Raw genomic sequence first — 13,280 nt, forward strand, 5'->3', positions numbered from 1 at the left:
AAGGGAAGTCGTGTCTGACAAATTTACTGGAGTTCTATGAGGATGTTTTGGCCTTGGAGGGAGTGCAGAGGAGGTTCACTAGGCTGATACCAGAGATGAGGAGGTTGGACTATGAAGAGACACTAAATAGACTGGGTCTGTACTCGTTGGAGTTTAGGAGGATGAGGGGGGATCTTATAGAGACGTATAAGATAATGAAGGGGATGGATAGGGTAGAGATAGAGAGATTCTTCCCGCTCAGAAAGGACAGCAGGACTAGAGGGCACAGCCTCAAGATAAGGGGGTGGGGGGGTGCAGTTTAAAACGGAGTTGAGGAGGAACTTCTTCACTCAAAGGGTGGTGAATCTCTGGAATTCTCTGCCCGTTGAAGTGGTGGAGGCTACCTCGCTAAATATATTTAAGTCGCAGGTAGATAAGTTTTTCGTAGGCAAGGGAATTAAGGGTTATGAAGAGAAAGCGGGAAAGTGGAACTGAGCCACGACAGATCAGCCATGATCTTATTGAATGGCGGGGCAGGCTCGAAGGGCTAGATGGCCTACTCCTGCTCCTATTTCTTATGTTCTTATGTTCTTATGTGTCTAGGGCGGTGGATAGAGGAGAGCCGGTGGATGTGGTCTTTCTGGATTTTCAGAAGGCGTTTGACAAGGTACCTCACAAGAGGTTATTGCAGAAGGTCAGGGGACATGGAGTTGGGGGTAGGGTGTTAGCGTGGATAGAGGATTGGTTGTCAAATAGGAGGCAGAGAGTGGGGGTCAATGGGTGCTATTCGGATTGGCGGTTGGTGACTAGTGGGGTGCCCCAGGGATCGGTGCTGGGGCCTCAGCTTTTTACCATTTATATAGATGATCTGGAGGAGGGAACCGAGTGCAGGGTGTCGAAATTTGCTGATGACACCAAGATTGGGGGAAAGGCAAATTGTGCGGAGGGTGTGGAGAGTCTGCAGAAGGATCTAGATAGGCTGGGCGAATGGGCCAGGAAATGGCAAATGGAATTTAATGTTGGCAAGTGTGAGGTGGTCCACTTTGGTAGGAAGAATGGTAGGAAGGACTATTACTTACGTGGCGAAAAACTGCAGCAGGCGACGGTGCAGAGGGACCTCGGGGTCCTTGTGCATGAGTCGCAAAAACCCAGCCTGCAGGTGCAGCAGGTGGTCAGGAAGGCGAATGGGATGCTGGCCTTCATAGCGAGGGGGATTGAATATAAAAGTAGGGAGGTCTTGCTGCAGCTGTATAGGGCATTGGTGAGGCCGCAGCTGGAGTACTGTGTGCAGTTTTGGGCGCCGCACCTGCGCAAGGATATTTTGGCCTTGGAGGGAGTGCAGAGGAGGTTTACTAGGCTGATACCGGAGTTGAGGGGATTGAGCTATGAGGAGAGGCTGAATAAACTAGGCTTGTACTCGTTAGAGTTTAGAAGAATGAGGGGAGATCTCATTGAGATGTATAAGATGATGAATGGGATGGATAGGATAGAGGTGGAGAGACTCTTCCCGCTCAAAAAAGACAGTAGGACTAGGGGGCACAGCCTCAAGATAAAGGGGAGGCGGTTTAGAATGGAGTTGAGGAGGAACTTCTTCACTCAAAGGGTGGTGAATCTCTGGAATTCTCTGCCCGTTGAAGTGGTGGAGGCTGCCTCGCTAAATATTTTTAAGAAGCGGGTTGATGGGTTTTTGATAAGAGAGGGGATTAAGGGTTATGGGGAGAGGGCGGGAATGTGGAACTGAGCCACGACAGATCAACCATGATCTTATTGAATGGCGTGGCAGGCTCGAAGGGCTAGATGGCCTACTCCTGCTCCTATTTCTTATGTTCTTATGTTCAAAGAATAAAGAACAAAGAAAATTACAGCACAGGAACAGGCCCTTCGGCCCTCCAAGCCTGCACCAACCATGCTGCCCGACTGAACTGAAATCCCCTACCCTTCCGGGGACCATATCCCTCTGTTCCCATCCTATTCATGTGTTTGTCAAGACGCCCCTTAAATGTTACTGCCATATCCGCTTCCACTACCTCCTCCAGCAGCAAGTTCCAGACACCCATCACCCTCTGTGTAAGAAAATCTGCCTCGTACATCTCCTTTAAACCTTGCCCCTCACACCTTAAACCTGTGCCCCCTAGTAATTGACTCTTCCACCCTGGGAAAAGGCTTCTGATTATCCACTCTGTCCATGCCTCTCATAATCGTGTAGACTTCTATCAGGTCGCCCCTCAATCTCCGTCATTCCAATCAGAACAAACCAAGTTCCTCCAACCTCTCCTCATAGCTAATGCCCTCCATACCAGGCAACATCCTGGTAAATCTTTTCTGTGCCCTCTCCAAAGCCTCCACATCCTTCTGGTAGTGTGGCGACCAGAATTGAACACTGTATTCCAAATGCAGCCTCACTAAGGTCCTATAAAGCTGTGACATGACTTGCCAATTTTTAAACTCAGTGCCCTGGCCAATAAGCATGCCGTATGCCTTCTTGATTACCTTCTCCACCTGCATTGCCACTTTCAGTGACCTGTGTACCTGTACACCCAGATCCCTCTGCCTATCAATACTCTAAAGGGTTCTGCCATTTACTGTATATTTCCTATCTATTAGACATTCCAAAATTCATTACCTCACATTTGTCCGGATTAAACTCCATCTGCCATCTCTCTGCCCAAGTCCCCAGCCGAACAATGTCCTGCTGTATCCTTTGATGGTCCTCATTGCTATCCGCAAATCCACCAACCTTTGTGTCGTCCACAAACTTGCTAATCAAACCAGTTACATTTTCCTCCAATTCATTTATATATATTCCAAACAGCAAAGGTCCCAGCACTGATCTCTGAGAAACACCACTTGTCACAGCCCTCCATTCAGAAACACACCCTTCCACTGCTACCCTCTGTCTTCTTTGACTGAGCCAGTTTTGTATCCACCTTGCCAACTCACCTCTGATCCTATACAACTTCACCAGTCTGCCATGAGGGACCTTGTCAAAGGCCTTACTGAAGTCCATGTAGACAACATCCACTGCCCTACCCTCATCAATCATCTTCTTCACTTCCTCGAAAAAGTCGATCAAGTTAGCAAGGCACGATCTCCTCTTCACTGTCTGTGTGGAGTTTGCATGTACTCCCCATGTCTGTGTGGGTTTCCTCCAGGTGCTCCAGTTTCCTCCCACAGTCCAAAGATGTGCAGGTTAGGTGGATTGGCCATGCTAAATTGACCCTTAGTGTCAGGGAATTAGAAGGGTAAATACGTGGGGTCATGGGAATAGGGCTTGGATGGGATTGTTGTCAGTGTAGACCTGAAGGGCCAAATGGCCTCCTTCTGCACTGTAGGGATTCTATGATATGGGATGCTATGATTATTGTTTTAGTGAGACACCACCTTCACAATGTGAGGCTCCCAGAGCCATTTCAGAGGGCTGTTACAGTCAGCCATCCATATGTCTATGGAGTTACATATATAGAATGCTTACAGCAGGGCCATTCAGCCCATCACTTCAATGTTATCTCTCTACAAGAGTAATTCAGACGCTACGAAAACGAGTGAACATCGCTTCACCAGGCAAGACTTCTCTTCCTGTTGGCAAACACTTCAGTGGTCACAGGCATTCGGCCTCTGATCTTTGGGTAAACGTTCTCCAAGGCAACCTTCACGACACACGGCAGCGCAGAGTCGCTGAGCAAAAACTGATAGCCAAGTTCCGCACACATGAGGACGACCTCAACCGGGGTCTTGGGTTCATGTCACACTATCTGTAACCCCCGTGACTTGTCTGGGCTTGTAAAATCTCACTAACTGTCCTATCTGGACACAATACACATCTCTTTAACCTATGCCTAATGCTATCTCCACGCACATTGTCCGTATCTTTAAGAGTTGAACAGCAGGTTAGCTGTAAAGACTCACATTCTAATCAGTATTCTGTAAACTGTGTGAGACTTTATATGCCCTTCTCTGATCAGAATCTTCCACACACCTGACGAAGGAACACCGTTTCCTAAAGCTTGTCGGTTTACTATCAAATAAACCAGTTGGACTCTAACCTGGTGTTGTGAGATTTTTACTGTGTTTACCCCAGTCCAATGCCGGCATCTCCACATTATCAATACCCTTAGCAAGATTAAACCTATCTGAGGAAATACAGGCCACTGACTCCAATGGAGACAGGGAGAGTCCCTCTCAACCAGGGTAGGGAACAGATTTGTTTTACATAAGAACATAAGAAATAGGAGCAGGAGTAAGCCAACTAGCCCTTCGAGCCTGCCCCGCCATTCAATAAGATCATGGCTGATCTGAAGTGGATCAGTTCCACTTTCCCGCTTTCTCCCCATAACCCTTAATTCCCTTGTCTGTCAGAAACCTATCTACCCGTGACTTAAATATATTTAGCGAGGCAGCCTCCACCACTTCAACGGGCAGAGAATTCCAGAGATTCACCACCCTTTGAGTGAAGAAGTTCCTCCTCAACTCTGATTTGATTTATTATTGTCACATGGATTGGGACACAGTGAAACGTATTGTTTCTTGCGCGCTATAAGCCAAAGCATACCATTCATAGAGTACACAGGGGAGGAGAGGGTGCAGAATATAATTTTGCAGCTACCAATATAGTGTACACAAAAAGTCTGAGGTCACGTACCAACCGACTCAAGAACAGCTTCTTCCCTGCTGCTGTCAGACTTTTGAACGGACCTACCTTGCATTAAGCTGATCTTTCTCTACACCCGAGCTATGACTGTAACACTACATTCTGCACTCTCTCCTTTTCTTCTCTATGAATGGTATGCTTTGTCTGCATAGTGCACAAGAAACAATACTTTTCACTGTACGTTAATGTGACAATAATAAATGAAATCAGAGAAAATTGTTTCTCTCTCTACCCAACTGGATCCTATCCAGCCTCCTTAGAGTCATAGAGGTTTACAGCATGGAAACAGGTCCTTCGGCCCAACTTGTTCATGCCGCTGTTTTTATAAAACCCCTAAGCTAATCCCAATTGCCCGCATTTGGCCCATATCCCTCTGTACCCATCGTACCCATGTAACTGTCTACCAGCTTTTTAAAAGACAAAATTGTACCCACCTCTACTACTGCCTCTGGCAGCTTCTTCCAGACACTCACCACCCTCTGTGTGAAAACATTACCCTTTTGTATCTCTCCTCTCTCACCTTAAACCTAGGCCCTCTAGAGTTTTAGACTGCCCTACCTTTGGGAAAAGATATTGACTATCTCGCTTAATCCTCTTACTCCAGGGAATAAAGCCCAAATCTACAATTTAACTATCAAAGCCCTTCTCGTCTTTGGGGTGGTAACCAGGGGTTTACCGGGGCAATGGTGCTCTCTGCGAGAATGAAGAGTCCCAGCAGATTGGAAAATAGCAGATATAGCTCCTTTATTCAAAAAAATGAGACAGAAAGCAGGAAGCCAGCTACTCCTATATCTGTCATAGAGAAATTGCTAGAATCCATTAATTAGGAGGCTATAACAGTTTAAAGTTTAAGTATTAGTGTCACAAATAGGCTTACATTAACACCGCAATGAAGTTACTGTGAAAATCCCCTGGTTGCCACACTGTGGTGGCTGTTCGGGTACATAAGAACTAGGAGCAGGAAGGATTAGGCCATCTTCCCCCTTGAGCCTGCTCTGCTATTCAATAAGATCATGGCTGATCTTTCCGTGAAGAATTTAGCACGGTCAACGCACACAACCAGGACATCTTTCAGACTGTGGGAGGAAACCGGAGCACCCAGAGGAAACCCACGCAGACACGGGGAGAATGTGCAAACCCCACACAGACAGTGACCCAAGCCGGGAATCGAACCCGGGTCTCTGGAGCAGTGCTAACCACTGTGCCACCCTTCGGTAATGGTGAGCTGACCCCATTAGTGAAGATGTTGCCCTCTCAGTGTTAACAGGAATGTTCCGTGTTAATCCTCACACAGAGGGTTCAAGGCAACATCACAGTTTCACTTCACTGAAGTCAGCAGAAAGCTGGGTGAAGTAACTCTCTGAGCCCAGATACCATCCAGAGTTCCTGAAACAACAGCAGCAACTGACAGCACAATGAAACATTTATCAGCTCAAACAATGTCCCGAACACTGCTCTCCTCCGGCCCACAGCTCTGATAAGACTGCACAGATTTAGTTTGTAGCGGGTGAGCGGATACACAGCACTCCCACATCCTTTATCCGCAGTACACCAGAACCGGAACAGCTCCCCTGTTCGGGCTCAGTGACACAGTGATAGGTGCCAGCCACTGCCCCTTTGGCATGGTACCCACCCCCCTCCCCCACCACCTCCCCCTCCCAGTCCAAAGGGTGTGTGTCCCACTCTGGAGATTTCAGAGAAAGTTCTGAGGGAGTGCTGCACTGTCGGAGGGGCAGTACTGAGGGAGTGCTGTACTGTCAGAGGGTCAGTACTGAGAGAGTGCTGTACTGTCAGAGGGTCAGTACTGAGGGAGTGCCACACTGTCAGAGGGTCAGTACTGAGGGAGTGCCCCACTGTCAGAGGGTCAGTACTGAGGGAGTGCCGCACTGTCAAAGGGTCAGTGCTGAGGGAGTGCTGCACTGTCGGAGGGGCAGTACTGAGGGAGTGCTGCACTGTCAGAGGGTCAGTACTGAGGGAGTGCCACACTGTCAGAGGGTCAGTACTGAGCGAGTGCTGTACTGTCAGAGGGTCAGTACTGAGGGAGTGCCACACTGTCAGAGGGTCAGTACTGAGGGAGTGCCCCACTGTCAGAGGGTCAGTACTGAGGGAGTGCCGCACTGTCAGAGGGTCAGTGCTGAAGGAGTGCCACACTGTCAGAGGGTCAGTACTGAGGGAGTGCCACACTGTCAGAGGGTCAGTACTGAGCGAGTGCTGTACTGTCAGAGGGTCAGTACTGAGGGAGTGCCACACTGTCAGAGGGTCAGTACTGAGGGAGTGCCCCACTGTCAGAGGGTCAGTACTGAGGGAGTGCCGCACTGTCAGAGGGTCAGTGCTGAGGGAGTGCTGTACTGTCAGAGGGTCAGTACTAAGGGAGTGCCCCACTGTCAGAGGGTCAGTACTGAGGGAGTGCCCCACTGTCAGAGGGTCAGTACTGAGGGAGTGCCACACTGTCAGAGGGTCAGTACTGAGGGAGTGCCCCACTGTCAGAGGGTCAGTACTGAGGGAGTGCCGCACTGTCAGAGGGTCAGTGCTGAGGGAGTGCTGTACTGTCAGAGGGTCAGTACTGAGGGAGTGCTGCACTGTCAGAGGGTCAGTACTGAGGGAGTGCTGCACTGTCAGAGGGTCAGTACTGAGGGAGTGCCGCACTGTCAGAGGGTCAGTACTGAGGGAGTGCTGTACTGTCAGAGGGTCAGTACTGAGGGAGTGCCGCACTGTCAGAGGGTCAGTACTGAGGGAGTGCTGTACTGTCAGAGGGTCAGTACTGAGGGAGTGCTGTACTGTCAGAGGGTCAGTACTGTGAACAATAGGTAAAGATGCTGTTAACACATGTATCTGTAGAGCGTAGAGAAATAGCTTAAAGTTAAATAGATTGGATATAGTCAGGCATATTGATAACCCACATTATGGAAACAACTGTGAGTTTAGTCACAAACATAGGACATAAGGTTCGATGCTGCTAACACAGCAATAGTTAGGGATAATAAAAAGACTGCCTGTGGTATGGAGATAACATCAGAGGTGTGGTGTGCAGTGAAGCATACATCACATCCTGCAGGAATGTAAGAGGCCCACGTTACAAAAAGCAAATGGTCTGCAAGATGTGTTGTTTTTACAACTAAACATAAAAGGGGGGAAAGGTCACTGAGATAGTTGGGACAGCAGTGATTAAGTTGGCAAAGGATTGATTACCGCCAATCTGAACTGGACATGTAACAGTGTTGGATAAGATGGATGAGTTTGCTAATGCACTCTTGTGATAACAGGAGACATTGTTAGATGGGGAGTAGAGGGGATGACACCTTGAGCCAATAGGGGAATGACAACACATAGATGGGACAGGGACCACCAATTAGGGGAGAACAACACATTGCAAAGCCATTACAATGCTTGTAAAAAAGTATAAAATGTGCTGCCACTTTATGTAAAGTGTGCCTATTTCGCTAGACACCCGGTCTTGCAAGAACGTCAAATAAAATCTTGCTCCTTCAGAACTTGACTTGACTAAATTGTTTAACTGTGAGCTGTGTTTCTCACAGTACTGAGGGAGTGCCGCACTGTCAGAGGGTCAGTACTGAGGGAGTGCCGCACTGTCAGAGGGTCAGTACTGAGGGAGTGCCGCACTGTCAGAGGGTCAGTACTGAGGGAGTGCCGCACTGTCAGAGGGTCAGTACTGAGGGAGTGCCGCACTGTCAGAGGGTCAGTACTGAGGGAGTGCCGCACTGTCAGAGGGTCAGTACTGAGGGAGTGCCGCACTGTCAGAGGGTCAGTACTGAGGGAGTGCCGCACTGTCAGAGGGTCAGTACTGAGGGAGTGCCGCACTGTCAGAGGGTCAGTACTGAGGGAGTGCCGCACTGTCAGAGGGTCAGTACTGAGGGAGTGCCGCACTGTCAGAGGGTCAGTACTGAGGGAGTGCCACACTGTCAGAGGGTCAGTACTGAGGGAGTGCCGCACTGTCAGAGGGTCAGTACTGAGGGAGTGCCGCACTGTCAGAGGGTCAGTACTGAGGGAGTGCCGCACTGTCAGAGGGTCAGTACTGAGGGAGTGCTGCACTGTCAGAGGGTCAGTACTGTCAGAGGGTCAGTACTGAGGGAGTGCTGCACTGTCAGAGGGTCAGTACTGAGGGAGTGCCACACTGTCAGAGGGTCAGTACTGAGGGAGCGCTGCACTGTCAGAGGGTCAGTACTGAGGGAGTGCCGCACTGTCAGAGGGTCAGTACTGAGGGAGTGCTGCACTGTCAGAGGGTCAGTACTGTCAGAGGGTCAGTACTGAGGGAGTGCTGCACTGTCAGAGGGTCAGTACTGTCAGAGGGTCAGTACTGAGGGAGTGCTGCACTGTTGGAGGGTCAGTACTGAGGGAGTGCTGCACTGTCAGAGGGTCAGTGCTGCACTGTCAGAGGGTCAGTACTGAGGGAGTGCCGCACTGTCAGAGGGTCAGTACTGTCGGAGGGTCAGTACTGAGGGAGTGAGGTTGATTGGTCATGTGACAGTGGAATTGCCCCTAGTTTCAGTGGAATTAGCATGGTAAATATGTGAGGTTACAGGAATAGGGGCTGGGTGGAATTTGATGGGCCAAATGGCCTTGTTCTGCGCTGTAGGGATTCTATGGGCTAGAATGGTGTTTATGAGTATAGAGTCTGCTTTACCATTCAGTATGGTCACAGTCTCAGCTCCACTTTCCTCCCTGTTCCCCACCACCCCCAATCTCAGCTTGGCCAGGTTGCTTGTCTCAGTGAACTCTGACCTTTCACCAGCCTAGTATCCTTTTCTCTGGTTCCTTATCTTACAGTCAATCTAATTGTGTTGTGGTTACGATTTCCCATCCGCCTTCCTAATTTCATCCCAGTTATTTGGCCTTCCTTTGTTTCCCAGAACTAAAACAAGCAAATAATTACTTTCATTGCTGGATTGGAAAAGAATTGAATTACAAATCATTATTGGATAAATTCTGAAAAATGGTTGACCTTTTGTCACGGTTCCTGTTGTGCAGTCCTGGTTCCCTCTGAGAAGGTGGCTGTGAACCTTCCTGAGTCACAGCAGTTTGAATGGGGGAATCATAGAAGATAGGAGCAGGAGGAGGCCATTTGGCCCTTTGTCCATGCTGCTCTTGGGAGGTTCCTGACCCAGCGAGGATCAGCGATACATTCCCAATTCACTTATTCTCTAAGCACTTACTCAGCAATAACCTGATCAGTGACGCCCAGTTTGGGTTTTGCCAGGGTCACTGAGCTCCTGACTCATTACAGCCTTGGTTCAAACATGGGCAAAAGAACTGAATTCCAGAGGTGAGGTGAGAGTGACATCAAGGCCACATTTGACCAAGTGTGGTATCAAGGAGCCCTAGCAAAATGGGAATCAATGAGTATCAGGGGGCAAACTCTCCACTGGTTGGAGTCATACCTGGTAGGAAGGAAGATGGCTATACTGTGGAGGGTCAGTTGTCACGGCTCCAGGACATCTCTGCAGGAGTCCCTCAGGGTAGTGTCCTAGGCCCAACAATCTTCAGCTGCTTCATCAATGACCTTCCCTCCATCATCAGGGCAGAAGTGGGGATGTTTGTCGATTATTGCACAATGTTCAGCACCGTTCGCGACTCCTCAGATACTGAAGCAGTCCATGTGCAACAAGATCTGGACAATATCCAGGATTGGGCTGACAAGTGGCGACTAACATTTGCGCCACACAAATGACAGGCAGTGACCATCACCAATAACAGAATTTAACCATTGCTCCTTGACAGCATTACCACTGCTCACTCATATACTATCTCTAGAATCTCTACAGTGCAGAAGGAAGTCATTTGGCCCATCGAGTCACCAACACCCCACCAAAAGAGCATCTTACCCACTCCCCGTCCCCATAAACCCAAACATTTAAGATGGCTAATTCACCTAACCCACACAACTTTGGACACTAGTGGGCAGCACAGTAGCACAGTGGTTAGCACTGCTGCTTCACAGCTCCAGGGTCCTGGGTTCGATTCCCGGCTCGGGTCACTGTCTGTGTGGAGTTTGTACGTGGGTTTCCTCTGGGTACTCTGGTTTCCTCCCACAGTCCAAAAGGTGTGCAGGTTAGGTAGATTGGCCATGCTAAAATTGCTCCATAGTGTCCTGAGATGTGTAGGTTAGAGGGATTAGCGGGTAAATGTATGGGGATATGGGGATAGGGCCTGGGTGGGATTGTGGTCGGTGCAGACTCGATGGGCTGAAGGTCCTCTTTCTGCACTGTAGGGATTCTACGATCTATGACAAAGGGGCAACTTAGCATGATTAATCCACCTAACCTACACATTTTTGGACTGTGGGAGAATACCGGAACACCCAGAGGAAACCCACGCAGACACGGGGAGAATGTGCAATCTCCACACAGACAGTGCCCCAAGGCTGGGATCAAACCCAAGTCCCTGGCGCTGTGAGGCAGCAGTGCTAACCACTGGGCTGTCACAGGATTGGCATCCTGGGGGGAGGGGTTACTGCTGACCAGAAACTGAACTGGACCAGCCACATAAATACTGTGGAATACTGTAGCTGCAAGAACAGGTCAGAGGCTGGGAACCCTGAGGTGAGTAACTCACCTCCTTACCATCCCCTCCACACCACCCCTCCCTCCTCCCACCCCCTCAAGCTTGTCTACCGTCTGCTTGCCTGAATGAACAGCACCAGTAACAAGAAGTTTGACACCATCCAGTCCGAAGTAGCCCCGTGATTACTATCCCTGCCACAAACATTCAATCCCTTCACCATCAACACACAAATGGCAGCATTGTGTACCACCCACAAGATCCAGTGCAGGAACTCATCAAGGTTCCTTAGGCAGCACCTTCCAAACCCAAGACCATCTAAAAGGGCAAGAGCAGCAGATACCTGGGAACACCACAACCTGGAGGCTCCCCTCCAAGCCACTCACTAACCTGATGTGGAAATGTATCGCCATCCCTTCACTGTCGCTGGGTCAAAATCCTGGAACTCTCTCCCGATCAGTACTGAGGGTGTACCTACAGCACATAAACTGCAGTATTTCAAAGCGGCAGCTCACCACCACCTTCGCAAGGGCAACTAGAGATGGGCAATAAATGCTGGCCCACCATATCCTGTAAAATAGTAAAATACAGGGAAGGGGCAGGGATCTCAGAGAGATAGATGGAGGTGAAGGAGAGAGAGTGGTGCAAGAAAAGAGAAGGGAAGAGAGGGTGAGAAAGGAGAGAAAGAGAGGAAGAGAAAAGGAAGCAAGGGAGAAAAGGAGGGGAGAGAGGGAGAGATAAGGGAGAGAGGATGAGGGTGGAGGGGAACCTGCAAGTGGTGGTGTTCCCAGGATCTGCTGCCCTTATCCTTTTAGATGGTCTTGGGTTTGGAAGGTGCTGCCTAAGGAACCTGCAATGTATCTTGTAGATGGTACATATTGCTGCCGCTGTGTGTTGGTGGTGGAGGGATTGGGTGTTTGTGGTACGGGCAGCAATCATGGGGATTGCTTTGTCCTGGATGGTGTCAAACCCGGTGGGGGTCAGTAAGTGATGGGGAGATGAGAGGGAATGAGGACTTTAGGGTGGGTGGGATATAAAAGGTGAGGGTTATGTTAAACCTGTGTAAAATATCAATTGAGCTCATCTGGATTTATTGGCTGGAATTTTACACCCACCCCAGATTCAGGGCGGCAAAGACTTGCAGAACAGTATTCTCCATTGGGAGGGTCTTACAAGGCTTGGCCAACGAGGTCGTAAAACACCAGCAGGTCCGTCCAGGTCTGGGCGCCACACCTTAGGGAGGATATGAAGGTGTCGGATACACAAAGAATTCTAGAGATGGGGGAACTTCAGTTAGTTTGGAGGAGCTGGGACTGTTCTCCTTAGAGCAGGGTGAAAGTTTGATCAAGATATTCAAAATCATGTGGAGATTGGACAGAGTAGGTCGGGAGAAACTGTTCCCATTGAAGAAAGGATCGAGAACGAGAGAGCACAGATTTAAGGCAACCGGCAAAGGAAGCAACGGAGATACAAGGATAGAAACCTTTTGACACGGCACGGTAGCACAGTGGTTAGCACTGCTGCTTCACAGCTCCAGGGTCCCGGGTTTGATTCCCGGCTCAGGTCACAGTCTGTGTGGAGTTTGCACATTCTCCCTGTGTCTGCATGGGTTTCCTCCGGGTGCTCCGGTTTCCTCCCACAGTCCAAAGATGTGCGGGTTAGATTGATTGGCCATGTTAAAATTACCCCTTAGTGTCCAGGGATGCGTAGATTAGAGGGATTAGTGGGTAAATATGTAGGGATATGGGGGTAGGACCTGGGTGGGATTGTGTTCGGTGCAGACTCGATGGGTTGAAGGGCCTCTTTCTGCACTGTAGGATTCTATGTTCTATGACACAGCGAGCGGTTAGGATCTGGAGGGTCCTGCCTGAGACAGTGGGGGAAGCTGGATCAGCTGAGGCTTTGTAAACAGAATTGGATGATTACCTGGGGAGGAGAGATTTGCAGGCCTGCTGGGTAAAACATCAGCGAGTGTCACTGGGTAGCCTGCTCCAGGATGGGCTGCATGTCTTCCCGCTGTGCCAGAACCATTCCTGAGAATCAAACCTGAAGCCCAAGTCAAACAGTTTGTCCTTGCAACAAACCCCACAAAAATGTAAAACTGGACACACTGTCTTTATTTATAAAGATAACATTG

The sequence above is a fragment of the Carcharhinus amblyrhynchos genome, chromosome 2 (genome assembly GCF_965287045.1).
Source record: "Carcharhinus amblyrhynchos chromosome 2, sCarAmb.v2.hapA, whole genome shotgun sequence".
Taxonomy (NCBI): Eukaryota; Metazoa; Chordata; class Chondrichthyes; order Carcharhiniformes; family Carcharhinidae; genus Carcharhinus; species Carcharhinus amblyrhynchos.